The following is a 14,119-nucleotide window of genomic DNA, read 5'->3' on the forward strand; positions in this document are numbered from 1 at the left end:
CCGTCCGAGCAAAACAGTCCGTTTTGCGAGCGGACTAGGTATCCTATTCTCCGGAGTTAAGCATTGTTTTGTAAATAGAGCGAACCTTTTCCACCTCCGTAGGCGAGTGATCCTACTGTCATAGTTACGAGCTGGGTTCCTAGACCATCATTTACGAGCCCTCGATCTTCTTCAACGAAAATGTCTAAATGTATATTTGGCGTAACGTATCCCCCGCGTGGCTCAGACACTCCCCATTCAGCCATCCACTGCCTGTCGCATGCTATAGTTCAAATCTTTTATCTTGGCTGTTCGCGCATGCCCGCCCAGACGCGGGAGATTGCTGCGTTGCCAGTTGTACACGCCAAGAGAAGCAGCGCCATAGTACAGTTCGCAAACTTACGTTTAGGGGGGAGCGCGCAGTTTATGAAGTAAAGCCACCACGGCCGCATTAACTCTTTCGCTGCCACAGAGACGTGCTCCCCGCATTCCGCGATGTGCGCAATTTTGTCATCATTGCACTGCTCGCCTGTGGAGACACATGGTGTTTCGACTGCTTTGACACACTTTATCATTCGATTTCACTAAAACTATTTGGCCCAAAAATTTGATTTTTACACATCCTCTTGACTGATACCTTCCCCCCATAAATGACTTAATTTTGTTTCGATGTTCAACGCAGTTACTGTGGAGCATTAGATGTAGTAAACCATTGCACGAAATTTTGAAGAGTTTGCAGAGGTAAAAGTCCATAGCGTATACTTTCCATATGGTCGATTTTAGTTGCCAATAGAAATTTCAAAAAATTACATTCAAACGAATAAAATTCATGAAGTAAGACACTTCGATATTGTTTTTAAATAAAAAAGACCTTAAACACTGACCAACGTTTGAACTCTGAACCTTTCACATAGCAGCCATACACTTTAACCATTAGGCTAACGCATTTCGTCATTCAATATATCACCTGGAGGACTTTAAAACATCACGCAAAACACCGACAAACACTGTTGGTATGATTATGAATTACTCACGTTTCGTCGAAGTACAATAGGAAATAAACGATTACTGCTGTTCTTTATTGTGAAAAAGCGGTTAGTGAGAATGATACAAACACCTTTCCTTGCTATCAACTGAATTAGGAGGCTTATTACTTGTTTGGTTTAATTAATTAATAGAATATGAAGCAACTGGTATAAAGAATGCTTTTTCCAAACTTTCTATAAAAGAAAGTCTGCTATCAAGACATTGCTTTTGTTCAATTACTTTATTTATGACTGAACGTTTCTAAAACTGAAGACACTCGTCTGTGCTCTGCACTGAGTCGAGCTCTGGCAACGTCGTTCTCTGTTCATTGGCTGACTGTGTTTTGTGACGTCAGATGCGCATAACGAACCTAAACTCGGCCGCCGTCGTAAATGACGCGCACTTTAGCTGTGTTGGTTCGTTTGTTTGACATGGCTTGCTGTTCAAGATGCAGTACGAGATCGTTACCCTCCCGCAGTACAGGGGCGGTTTAGGTCTGTACCACGTCCCTGAAGGAGCGATAGGCCTTTTCGTCAGCTCTCAAATGGTGCTGTAGCGCCGTTGTCCCTCATGCCTCACCAGCCTGTTGCTGGAGACCCTTCCACCACTGTTTCTCTCATAGCCCCTATCCCGTTTTCAGACGACCCACGACCTTTCTCTTACTTCAACCATTTTTTCCCCCGAACTGACCTATGTCAGTACTGTGCTACTGCCAACACCCTCGACATCCAGAAAGGCGACCTGTGATTTTCTCCAGCAGAAAGGGATCCCGAGCGTGGTTGAATGGTAACATCCCCCATCGATTGACATGCCGCATGGCGACAGGTAGACTCTCCTTATCTTAATAACCTGACATTGTAGCAGCAGGAACCAATCCAACAATTGCGCGACACACTTGTCTTATATAGGCGATGCCGAGCGCAGCGCCGTATTCTGCCTGTTACGTACTTATCTCCGTATTTGAATACGCACACCTATATAAGTTTCTCTGTCCCTTTTGTGTATAAATAAGAGACGAAAAGAAAATAGCAAATAAATAAATAACAAGTACCTTGAGAGGCACCCACATGCCTTGCTCATACTGTGGCATCAAGCAGTCAGGCCTGCAAGATGAGTGGTTTGCCAAGCGAGTGGATTTATTCTTATTTATCGAGTAACATCAGTGACTGATTATGAGCTCTAGTACTCAAAATTAAGCTACAAATTATTCTCCTGTTTGAATATTACGCAACGGAACCGGATAACGCACATCTGACTATTAGAAACTTACACACGCTCTGGCAATACCACATTTTCTTTCTTACTCAACGGCTTTGAACAATACGTGGCCATCGCACTGAATATGAATGGCGCACACATTATAAATTCTGGATATCATGACTACACACTATTCGAATAACAAGGCCACCAATATTTTTCTTTTCACTATCTGTTTTATTCTGATAAATTCTATTATGCTTCAAAGATAACCTAAACACACCATTACATTCATATATAACAATTACACATGAGAAAGTCCGCCCAGTGGGCATGGCTTTACACTGGTGATTCTCTATCTTATGGTCTCCTAATCATCTAACGCTACAGTGCACTTTCTGGACAGGACAGTGGATCTTTTGCTATATCTCACACATCGTCCCTCACACCCATCACGAAAATCTCCTCCAAACCGAGTAGTACGAAAAGGGACATGAGTAACCCATTGCCTCTGAACCCTATCTTGCTACTCTCCCATGGAAACCACACATAATTAAATTGTGTGAAATACATCACACTGGCAACATACAATACATCACAAATAAATAGTCACAACGTTAGAATCACTTCACTTTCAGCTTCCCCACTTCAATTAGTTTCGTCTCAGTTTCACACGACACTGCCCCACTTCGCAACTTTTCTTTCCTACTACGAACTCTGGAGGATATATGCACGTCTTCCTGTGCAATGCAAGCCATGTGGCGTTGCTGGATATACGGCTGACTCACCTTACTTCTCTCTCTGAACCAAGCGTCCCACGGAAACATAACACGCAAAGTAATATTAAGAACATATTCGTCACACACGAGAATCCTCAACTGATACCATGGACGAGTACTTCTCTTTGTCTCATACACAGATTGGACTCACACAGTACTCACCACGTGGAAGTACTCGTTTCTAATTTCAAGTCCTGCACACGCCATTTCTTAAATATTTCCAACTTATAGTACACACGCCAGTAATTCAGCTTAACACTAGCACTCGCAAGTAATTCAACTTATTGCTACACCTGGTTTCATTGTGACCGTTGGCCACTTCCGAAGATTACTACGATCCCCTTAATATTACCTGCCTGTCATTTAATTCTCCCCCCAAAAGTTCCTGAAATAGAGAAATTATTATTCCAAGCTACTCTTAAGTATTTCACATCCATACCATTCTCTCCACTCTTTTGTCTTTACGGAGCACACCTAAGACAGGTCTTACCAACACAAGATCCAGCGCCAGAGTGCTGAAACATGGTGGTTCTTCAGGTCAGCTCGCACCTCCGTCGAGGTGGGGGAGCACCCTGTTACCGTATTGGTCAGCCACATTTCAGGCGCTCAAAGCTCAGGTAAATTTCATATCTTTGGTTCTACCAAAGGAGACCAAAGGACCGTCTCAAAGATGATCATATATTGCACATTCACTATCTGCGGTTAGCAGACGACCATACATTAATTCACTTCGCAGATCTCAGCAAATTGGATATAGGGATTTATTTTGTGGGAGTGCACATGTGATCAATTAAATAAATAAATTGTCCTTCTTTGCTACTTCTCCAATTATTAGACAACCCCTATTTACTAAATATAAACAGGAAGGCTTCGGTGTATTAAGTGAAATTGAGTTATTATTACAAAAAATATGTTGTTCTGACAAGAATAACGAAGAATGTTGTACCTATTTTCAATGTCAGGCGGTACTGTACCCTTTCAACCTATTCAATATGAACGTCAACAAGAACCCTGCCTTTCCATTACCATGAAACTTGAGCGATTTCTCATCATCTGAACAGTATTTTTCGTCGGTCAGTTGTGAGTATTGTCGCCCCTTCCAGATACTGCGTCAGCTACGTTCTTGAGTTGTGGCAGATAGTTCTAACTCACTATCAACCATAGAAATTATTTACACATATTTGTACGCCAGGTAAGTGAACATTCCGCAGAATTTCTCTCTATTTTCATGCTTCGAGGCAATTTCGCTCGGTGTTAGGGGCTACAAGCTTTGCTGTTGCCGCTCCAACGGAGTTTAGATTGGGGAAAGAGAACTTTGAATTCTGTCCCTTATCTTCTCGGCTGTCATCCCTTGCTGACAGTGCAGTTATATAAATGTCACTATTGCTATAACATACGGTCTTAGTTTCGTATTTCAAACTCCACACTCCGAACAGCTCTCATTTATCTGATTGTCTTGTGCATCTTAGTTGCTGTGTTCATTGGGCATTGGGTTATTTCTCCTGTTTATTAATAATACAAGATGTGCAGACCAGGAACTCTGTTTCTATTCTACTTTCAGTCTTCCTGTCGATGGTTTTTTTTTATACGTTGCTAATGCACATTACTTTCACATTACTTAATAAATGTATCACGTGTCTGACTGAAAACCTCATTGTATATGCGATTATAGAAGTGATGGAATCGATTTGAATGCTGTTTCATTAATTTCGCTTGGGCGAAATCACACTGTAGAATCACTCATGACAGAGCTATCGACTGCTTAGCTAAAGAAGCTGCTGTGTGATAGAGTATACCATCTGGACTGCAATCCCAAGTATAGATTATCGCTATGTACAACATAGCATGAGAGGAGACTGAGAACAGGAATGGGAGGAAACAACAAAACACATAGCCAAGAGGTGTGCATTAACTCACCTGTAGGGCCTCTATTCATGGAAATCTCATACACATTCAGTGTCTAGGCACATCCCTTCTCTAATAGCCAGACTCAGACTTAACCAAAGATGTTTCCGCCGGCCGCGGTAGGCGTGCGGTTCTAGGTGCATCTGTCCGAAACCGCGCTGCTGGTACGGTCGCAGGTTCGCATCCTGCCTCGGGCATGGATGTGTGTGATGTCCTTAGGTTAGTTAGGTTTAAGTAGTTCTAAGTCTAGGAGACAGATGATCTCAAATGTTAAGTCCCATAGTGCTCAGAGCCATTTGTTTTAGTTGAAAATCTATTGTTAGGGTAGCGAGGCAATTCTGTGACATTATTAAATTCAAAGAATAACGTGATCTTATTTATGTAGTCGTTTTTGTTAAGTACGACCATGCTATCATCTTTATCAGCTTTTGATACTTTAGCATCTTTTTTGATTTATTTTATGGTTCATATTATTCAGAATTTTATGTTCTGTTTTGGACTGGTATTTGTATGCTATCTGTTACGTAGTCCCTCTCTATAATGTTTCTTACGCTGATAGTGATTTCATTCTTTTTTATGTGTGACAGTTTTTCTACTTCTATTGCAACTTTAGCAGTGGCTATCAAATGCTTTACAGAAATTTTCTGTAGCGGTAGGGTTTTGTTGTATTTCAGATCTTTTGTGAGGAGATTTGTTTAGTTATCTGTAAAGTCTACATTCGTGAAATTTTCTAAACGTGAGTAAAATTGAAACTCAGATACATATTCATCTGCAGGTTGTTGTATATTATATTCTGTATATATGATGGATAAAATTTTGTGACCTTCTTGTTATGGATATGCTGAATATGTCTTGTGTTCCATATATACTCGTATCTATGTAGAAATTGTACAGTATAACCAAAAAGGTGTTACACTGTTACTTAACTTTAGAAGTGCTACGTAGAATTCTTGATTCACTATTTCTTTTCGATGTAATTTGTCCTGCATTTCTTGTCTTAACCACAATCTTGCTGCATAATTCTTTATTTGAGGTACAAGATCGGAAGAAGTTGATATTATGGTTGAAATGATGTGACAGAGGAATAGAAATAAAAGAAATTGTATTTAAACCAGTTAGTTAAATAATAACAATGATTAAAGTCATTTCAATATCTATTTAAAAATAAAAAATTATTGCACCTAATAAAATTTGAACTCACCATCTCCTGCATGTGGAGTTATTATCCCCTTCACTACACCATGCAGTTAGGCTACATAAGAGACCTTTTTAATGCTATTAAACTGCATGCAAGAGACAGAAATCTTTTCGTAAATTACGAAGGAAGGGCCATCAGGGTGAATGGCTACAGCGTGTATAACCTGGGATCTTATCCTACAACATCATATATTTGTTTTCAAAAGCTCGATTCTACTGTTGCGGATAGCTACTTGTAAGTTGTCAAAGGTAAAGTGTTAATGAAAAGAAATAAAATATTTTACATGACACTTTACTCTCAGGGTTTCTGCAGTAATTTTCAATCAAATCTGAATATACACTGAAGTGAAAAAGTCGCGGGATAGCGATATGCACACATACAGATGTACTGCGTACACAACTTGTAAAGGGCAGTGTGTTGCTGGAGCTGTCATTTGTTCTCAGGTGATTCATGTGGAAAGGCTTCCGATGTGATTATGGCCGCACGACATAAATTAAGACTGAACGTGGAACAGTAGTTGGAGCTAGATTTATGGGTCATTTCATTTCGGAAATCGTTACGCATTCAATAGCGTCACTCCGTGTAATCCCTTAAGGGGTGATAAAGTGACCATTTCAGAATTTTCATATTCGATACATGGACACCTACATGTTTTAATAATAAAACTGCCAAATAGCATTCTCCTAACTCTAACCATTTTTGGTGAATTCAGGTTGAAGACTCAAGGGTGTGTACCCAGTCATTAGTTAGGCACCAATTTCCCTATTTTTAGAGACCACTACTCAGTAGTGAGGTGTCCTAGAGACCTATATTTTTTAAGCAATTAGTGCGTGGACCAAACATTTGATAAAATGTGTAAAGAGTGCGATACGTCATTAAGATTTTTTATGAAAAATATTGACAGAAAGAGACACTTTTTCCATGATGTCCTTTAAATTTGTGATTTTGAAAAAATCACAACTTTGCCCAGGGGAACAGTAGAGAGCTCAGCTAGTACACTGTAATTCTTTAGTCCTAGTATTAAGTATAAATACTAATGAAAATTTTTTTGCATTTCAATTATTATTTATTACCTCTACTTAAAGACGACACCATTGCATAAAACGTCAAATTAACGAATTTCAAAGTCCTGTGGGTATGTAGACAATCGTATCTCAGACTTTTTTTTTGCTGAATTTCTTGCATATCTAAGACCACTTTTAAGTGCAAAGAAGAATATGCTAACTTACTTTATTCACTGGGAAAGAATAAAATAAAAATGCAACTTACATGTACATTCCACAATCACCACTTCAGGGAATTGGCAAATAACAACCGTATTTGGCCAAGCGCTTAAAGGCGCTACAGTCTGGAACCGCGCGACCGCTACGGTCGCAGGTTCGAATCCTGCCTCGGGCATGGATGTGTGTGATGTCCTTAGGTTAGTTAGGTTTAAGTAGTTCTAAGTTCTAGGGGACTGATGACCTTAGAAGTTAAGTCCCATAGTGGTCAGAGCCATTTGAACCATTTTTAACAACCGTATTTATTTCCTGAAGAAATGTTCCTAAAATATTTTTGGTTGACTTGCTGATTAGAATTGTAAACAGGTGAGAGCTGAAGACGGTCATCAATCATTTTTCTTAATGTACATGTTGTATTTCACCGTTAAGTGTCTTTCCAGTGTAAAGAATTACAATAGACAGCCTGGATCCTCAAATGTGGTAATATATCCTTATTCCGTTACCGGAAATTAAAAATACAACTTCAGTGAAACAGTAGAAACGATGCAACCACTAATGAGAGACATTAATAAGTTTTTACAAGTTTTTACCTAGACACCGGTACATATAGATACAGAAATTCTGCCAGGAACAGTTTCATGAACGAATTCAATTATAAAGAAGGAATCTTTTATAAAACTGTTTCCCTTGACATCTTGATTCAAAAATGAAGTGAGTTCACTTAAAGGTGACAGATACTTTGTAATGATGGAATAGCCAACTTACTTATAACCTTCGAGAAGGGACCCAAGCAGTATCTTCCCTACGGCACCATGAAAGGAATTATGAATCGGTAGGAGACATGCAGTTACTTTCAACATACTTAAATTCATGTGGTACCTGGTAAATGTATCCTATGTACAGGTTTTCGTCCTATTTGAAAACCACGTAATCTCCGACTTGCAGCTGTTCCCACAAAGAATCTTCATACTCTTCCATAGGAACAGTGCTCCCATTTGCATCTGCTGAAAGTCTCTCCATTACGAAGTTGTTAGCAGCAACAACTAGAAATGCATGGCGCGGTTTTGTTCCTGGAGCTGACCTCATTGTACTGTATCTGCGTTCCACGAAACTTTTACACGATCTGATCTGTTGCGAAGAAACAAAGAACATATCAACGTCCGATGTTTCGTGGAGTATTTTGTGTACAGCTCTTTTACATTAATTAAAATAAGTCTTCCCTCACGTGAACCTTCTTGTTATCTACCACTTCTGTGTCCTGGAGAAACAATTGCAGCACTACTGTCTTTATCTTTTCGTGCTACACGTTCCGAGGGCTCTGTTACACCAACAGTATATGCTACACTGACGATACTCCATGAAAACGGAGAAAATTATAAAACTTCAATCTGTTCTCTGAGAGTTGAATTCTACATTTCTGACTGAAGACCGCTATTAAATCAGAAAAACGGTTGTACTGTTCGTGAAGGCACTCCATAACACAAAGTGCATTAGTATCTTATTTGTTTCTTTGTAGGAGATCAAATCATATGAAGGTTTCTTGAAACATAGGTACAGTACAACGAGGACAGTTCCAGGAACAAGATAGCACCATGCATCATTTCCAGTCATTGCTGCTAACACCTTTTTAATGAAGAGACTTTCAACAGATGAAAAATGGGAGCACTGATGCTATGGAAGCTCATGGAAATGCGTTGTAGGAACAGCTACAAGTTGGGGCAGTTTGCAACTTTCAAATACGACGAAAACTGGTACATAGGTATCACACAAATTGCCCGCATGTCTCCTGCTGAAGCACTGTTCATTTCATAATCCAGTAAGAAAGATGCTGTTTGGGTCGCCTTCTCAAACGTTACATATAAGGCGAATGTCCCATCATTACAAAGACACAGTGCATTGTAGGATAAATTTGACAGTAAGGCGTATGAAAATGTCGTATCTCTCACCTTTAAGTGAACTTATTTTGGTTTTGGATCGAGTTGTCAAGGACAACAGCTATAAAAAAGGTGCAATATTATTAAATTACAATTTCCTTTTCCATAACTGAATCTGTTTATGAAACTGAAAACGTCGTATCTCTCACGTTTAAGTGAATTCATTTCATTTTTCGATCGATATGTCAAGGAAAACAGCTATAAAAAGGTGCAAGATTTTTAAATTACAATTTCCTTTTTTACAATTGAATCTGTATAAGAAACTGTTCTTGGCAGAATTTTTATATCTATACATGCAGATATATAGGCATAAACTTATTAATGTCTCTCATTATCGCTTACATCTTTTCTTCTGTTTCACTGAAGTTGTAATTTACAGTAAACGAATGAGGGTACATCACCACCTTTTTTCATCCTAAATGTATCTCGTAATTCTTTACGTTCAAAAGATGTTTAACAGCGAAATACATCAAATACATTAAGAAAATGATTGATAATTGTTTCCAGCTCTCACCTGCTTACAATTCTAATCTACAAGTCAATCACAAATACTTTAGAAACTATTTTAAGGGAATACACATGGTTTTTATTTGCCAATTCCCTGTAGTGGTGCTTGTGGAATGTACGTGTAGGTAGCACTTTTATTTCATTCTTTCCCAGTGAATAAAATAAGTTAGGGTATTCCTCTTTTCACCTAAGATTGTTATCAGGTATGTAAGAATTTCAGCAAAAAATCAGGTTGAGATCAAACTGTCAACGCACCCCCTCAGGACTTTGAAGTTTGTCAAATTTGATGTTTTTTGCAATGGTGTCTTTTAGATTGCAGGTAGGAGATACTAATTGCAATGCCAAACGCAATTCATTAGTACTTATATTTAATACTAGGACTGAAGTATTACAGTGCACAAATTGAGGTATGTTTCCCAGGGAAATGTTGTGATTTTTTTAATAATTACAAATTTAAAGCACAGCATGGAAAAAGTGTTTCTTTATTTCAATATATTTCATAAAAAATCTGAATTATGTATCCTACTTGTTATACATTACATGAGTTTTGTGGGCTACATGCTAAAGGCATAAAAAATTGAAGTCTGTAGGCCAGCTGATTACTGAGTTGTAGGTCTATGAAAGTAGGGAATTTGGTGTCTGAATAATTAGTGGGTACACACCCATTGAGCCTTCAAACCTGAATTCGTCAAAAATAATTAGAGCTAGGACAGTGCTATTTGGCAGTTACACTATTAAGAGATATAGGTACACATGTACCAAATATGACTAAATTCTGAAATGGTTACGTTAGAATCCACCAAAATATCTGTGACTTCTTACGGAAAGACCCAATATTCTGAGATCCACAGTTGTAAGAGTGTGCCGAGAACAGCAAATGCTAGGCATTATCTCCAGCCACGGACATCGCAGTGGCAGACAGCCTCCACGTAACTACTGAGAGGTTGGGCATTTGCGTAGAATTTTCAGCGCTAACATACAATGAACGTGCGTGAAAAAACTGCAGAAATCAATGCGGAACATAACGACGAAGGCATCCATTAGGATGGTGCTGCGAAATTGGGCGTTAATCGGCTATAACAGCAGACGATCGACGTATGTTGCTTTGCTACCAGTACAGTACAACATAGCCTGCAGCGCCTTTGCTGGGCTCGTGACCATATTGGTGGGACCGTAGACTGCTGGAAAAACGTGGCCTGACCAGATGAGTCCCGATTTCAGTTAGTAAGAGGTGATGGATGGATTCGAGTGTGGTGCAGACCCCACGAAACGATGGACCCAAGTTATCACCAAGGTACTGCGCAAGCTGATAATGACTCCGTGATGGTGAGGGCTGTGTTAACATTGAATGGACTGGATCCTCTGCTCAAATTGAACCGATCATTGACTGGAAACGGTCGTGTTCGGCTACCTGGAGACGATTTGCCGCCATTCTTAGTCTTCATGTTCCAAAACAACGACGGAATTTTTATCGACAGCGACTTGCCATTTCACCGGGCCCCAGTTGTTCGTGATTGGTTTGAAGAACATACTGGACAATTCGAGAGACTGATTTGGCGACCCAGATCGCCCGACATGAATCAGATTGAACATTTATGGGGCGTCATCGAAAGGCCAGTTCTTGCACAAAATACTGCATCCGCAAAACTTCGGTAATTATAGACGGCTATATAGGGGGCATGGCTCAATATTTCTGTAGGGGATTTCTAACGACTTGAGTCTACGTCGCGTTGAGTTGCTGCATTACGTCGGGCAAAAGGGTCCGGCACGATATTAGGAGGTAACCTGTACCTTTCATCATTTCAGTGTATACAGGGTGGTCCATTGATAATGACCGGGCCAAATATCTCACTAAGTAAGCATCTAACGAAAAAACTACAAAGAATGAAACTCGTCTAGATTGAAGGGGGGGAAACCAGATGGCGCTATGGTTGGCCCGCGCAGCCACTTGTCGCAGCCATCGTGGATTTTCCGTTGCCCAATAGTGCGTAGAAATATGGTACGGGTGCAATCGATGCTGATGTAGCATTCTCAACACCGACGTTTTTGAGGTTCCCGATTATCGCGCAATTTGTTTGCTACTGATGTGCGGATTAGATGCGACAGCAGCTAAAACACCTACTTGGGCATCATCATTTGTTGCCAAAAATGGTTCAAATGGCTCTGAGCACTATGGGACTTAACATCTATGGTCATCAGTCCCCTAGAACTTAGAACTACTTAAACCTAACTAGCCTAAGGACATCACGCAACACCCAGTCATCACGAGGCAGAGAAAATCCCGGCCCCGCCGGGAATCGAACCCGCATTTGTTGCAGGTCGTGGTTGACGTTTCACAGGTGGCTGAACACTTCCTGTTTCCTTAAATAACGTAACTATCCGGCGAACGTTGAGGACACTTGGACGATGTCGTCCAGGATACCGAGCAGCATACATAGCACACGCCCGTTGGTCATTTTGATCACAATAGCCATACATCAACACGATATCGACCTTTTTCGCAGTTGGTAAAGGTCCATTTTAACACGGGTAATGTATCACGAAGCAAATACCGTCCGCACTGGTGGAATGTTACGTAATACCACGTACTTACACGTTTGTGACTATTACAGCGCCATCTATCGCAAAGCGAAAAAAGTGGTGTAACTAAAACATTTATATTTCTTTACGTACTACACGAATATGTAATAAAAATCGGGGTTCCTATTTTAAAAAAAAGAAAAAAAACGCAGTTGATATCCGTTTGACCTATGGCTGCGCCATGTAGTGGGCCAACCATAGCGCCATCTGGTTTCCCCCTTCAAGCTAGGCAAGTTTCGTTCTTTGTAGTTTTTTCGTTTGACGCTAATTTCGTGAGATATTTTTCGCGGTCACGATCAATAGAGCACCCTGTATATAAAGGAATGTTAGCAAATCAAGAATTTCTACATCTCACTGTACTCCCTACGTCATACACGAGCTAACATTATCCTCCTTCTTCACAAAGTGAGTTTGTGAAGTTAATGCTATGGTTCCCAGATCCGGAAATGCAGCAGTTTTTAGCTAGTAATGTGGGAAATATCGAATTTCCGGATTTATGCTAGTGTTTATAGTGGGGGATGTTACAGTGTGGCACTAAAACAATTCAAGAGGCCAGGCTAGTCAGTACGGTACTAGAACAGGGCACGCTGTAGGTATAATTGTGGATGGCTGTGCACAGTGAAGAGGGTCAGCACCGGCAGGGGGTGGAGTCTAGAGGCGGCAGCAGCAGCAGCGTATGTGGAGTACTCGCAGTGACCGAGACGTAGTGGCCCGGGCTGCAAACAACAGCTCGGAGACCACGCCTGCACAAGCGAACCAGGACATGGGGGTGGAACGCGGGTGGGAGAAGGGGGGGGGGGGTGCTCCTCTAATCCGAGGCACCAGATCCATGTTTTCAGCCTGGACGATAGGAATCGTTCGAGTGCCGGAGATAAGATGCCGGGACTCGGTGGAAGCTTTGACTCGGAATGCAGCCCCCGCCGGCGGGGGAGGGCGATCCGCCCCCCAGAGGGGTTGGGAGGCCGACGGTGGCAAGGAGATAGCGCTAGTGGCGGGACGCTAGGGAGGAGTCAGAGTTGGTAGACGAAAGAGAGAGAGAGAGAGAGAGAGAGAGAAAGAGTGAAAGGGAGAGAGGGACGTGAGGGAGGGAGGGGATGGAGAACAGCAGCACGAGTGGGAGGGGAAACCAATTCGTTGTATAGAACTGTTCGGATTTAGAAGCGAGCGAGCGAGATGCAAATACCGGGCCAAGAGGGAGAGAACAAGGAGAGCCACTGCAGAAGAAGTCTGAAATTGAAATTGGAATTGCCCGGCCATTGTCGTTCTACCCTCTCTGCTGGCGGCGGCGGCGGCAGTGGCGGGCGATTGATTTAACGACTGGAGCACGCGACGCGGCTGGGCGCTGGCCCGGCGTGACGTGGGACCGGACTTATCTCTGTCAGTCATTTACTATAATTGTCTGGCGCGTCTGGTGCCGCTGGTCTTGTACGCGGCGCTCTTCACTGATCCGCAGGTCGACGAAATTACAGGGAATGGCCAACGTCGTCATAGTTTCAAATGATGCCAAGTCACAGGGTAACAATGATTTCTAGTGAAGATAGCTCCTTCATGTTCCTTTCTTCTTTTGGGCGGGAGGGGGGGAGGGAAGGGAGAGAGACGTGATGAGTCTTCCGACTGGTTCGCTTCGGCCCCCTACCACTTCATCTCATGCAGCAACCAGCACCCAGTGTCCTCAGTTATTTGTTGGAGATATTCCAATGTCTGACTCTCCCTACAGTTTTCATTCATTCCAGCTGCTTCAAGAGTCATGAAGGTTATTCCATGGCGTATTAAGTGGGTCCGGGAAGGTTACTA

The sequence above is a fragment of the Schistocerca cancellata genome, chromosome 3 (assembly GCF_023864275.1).
Source record: "Schistocerca cancellata isolate TAMUIC-IGC-003103 chromosome 3, iqSchCanc2.1, whole genome shotgun sequence".
Lineage (NCBI taxonomy): Eukaryota > Metazoa > Arthropoda > Insecta > Orthoptera > Acrididae > Schistocerca > Schistocerca cancellata.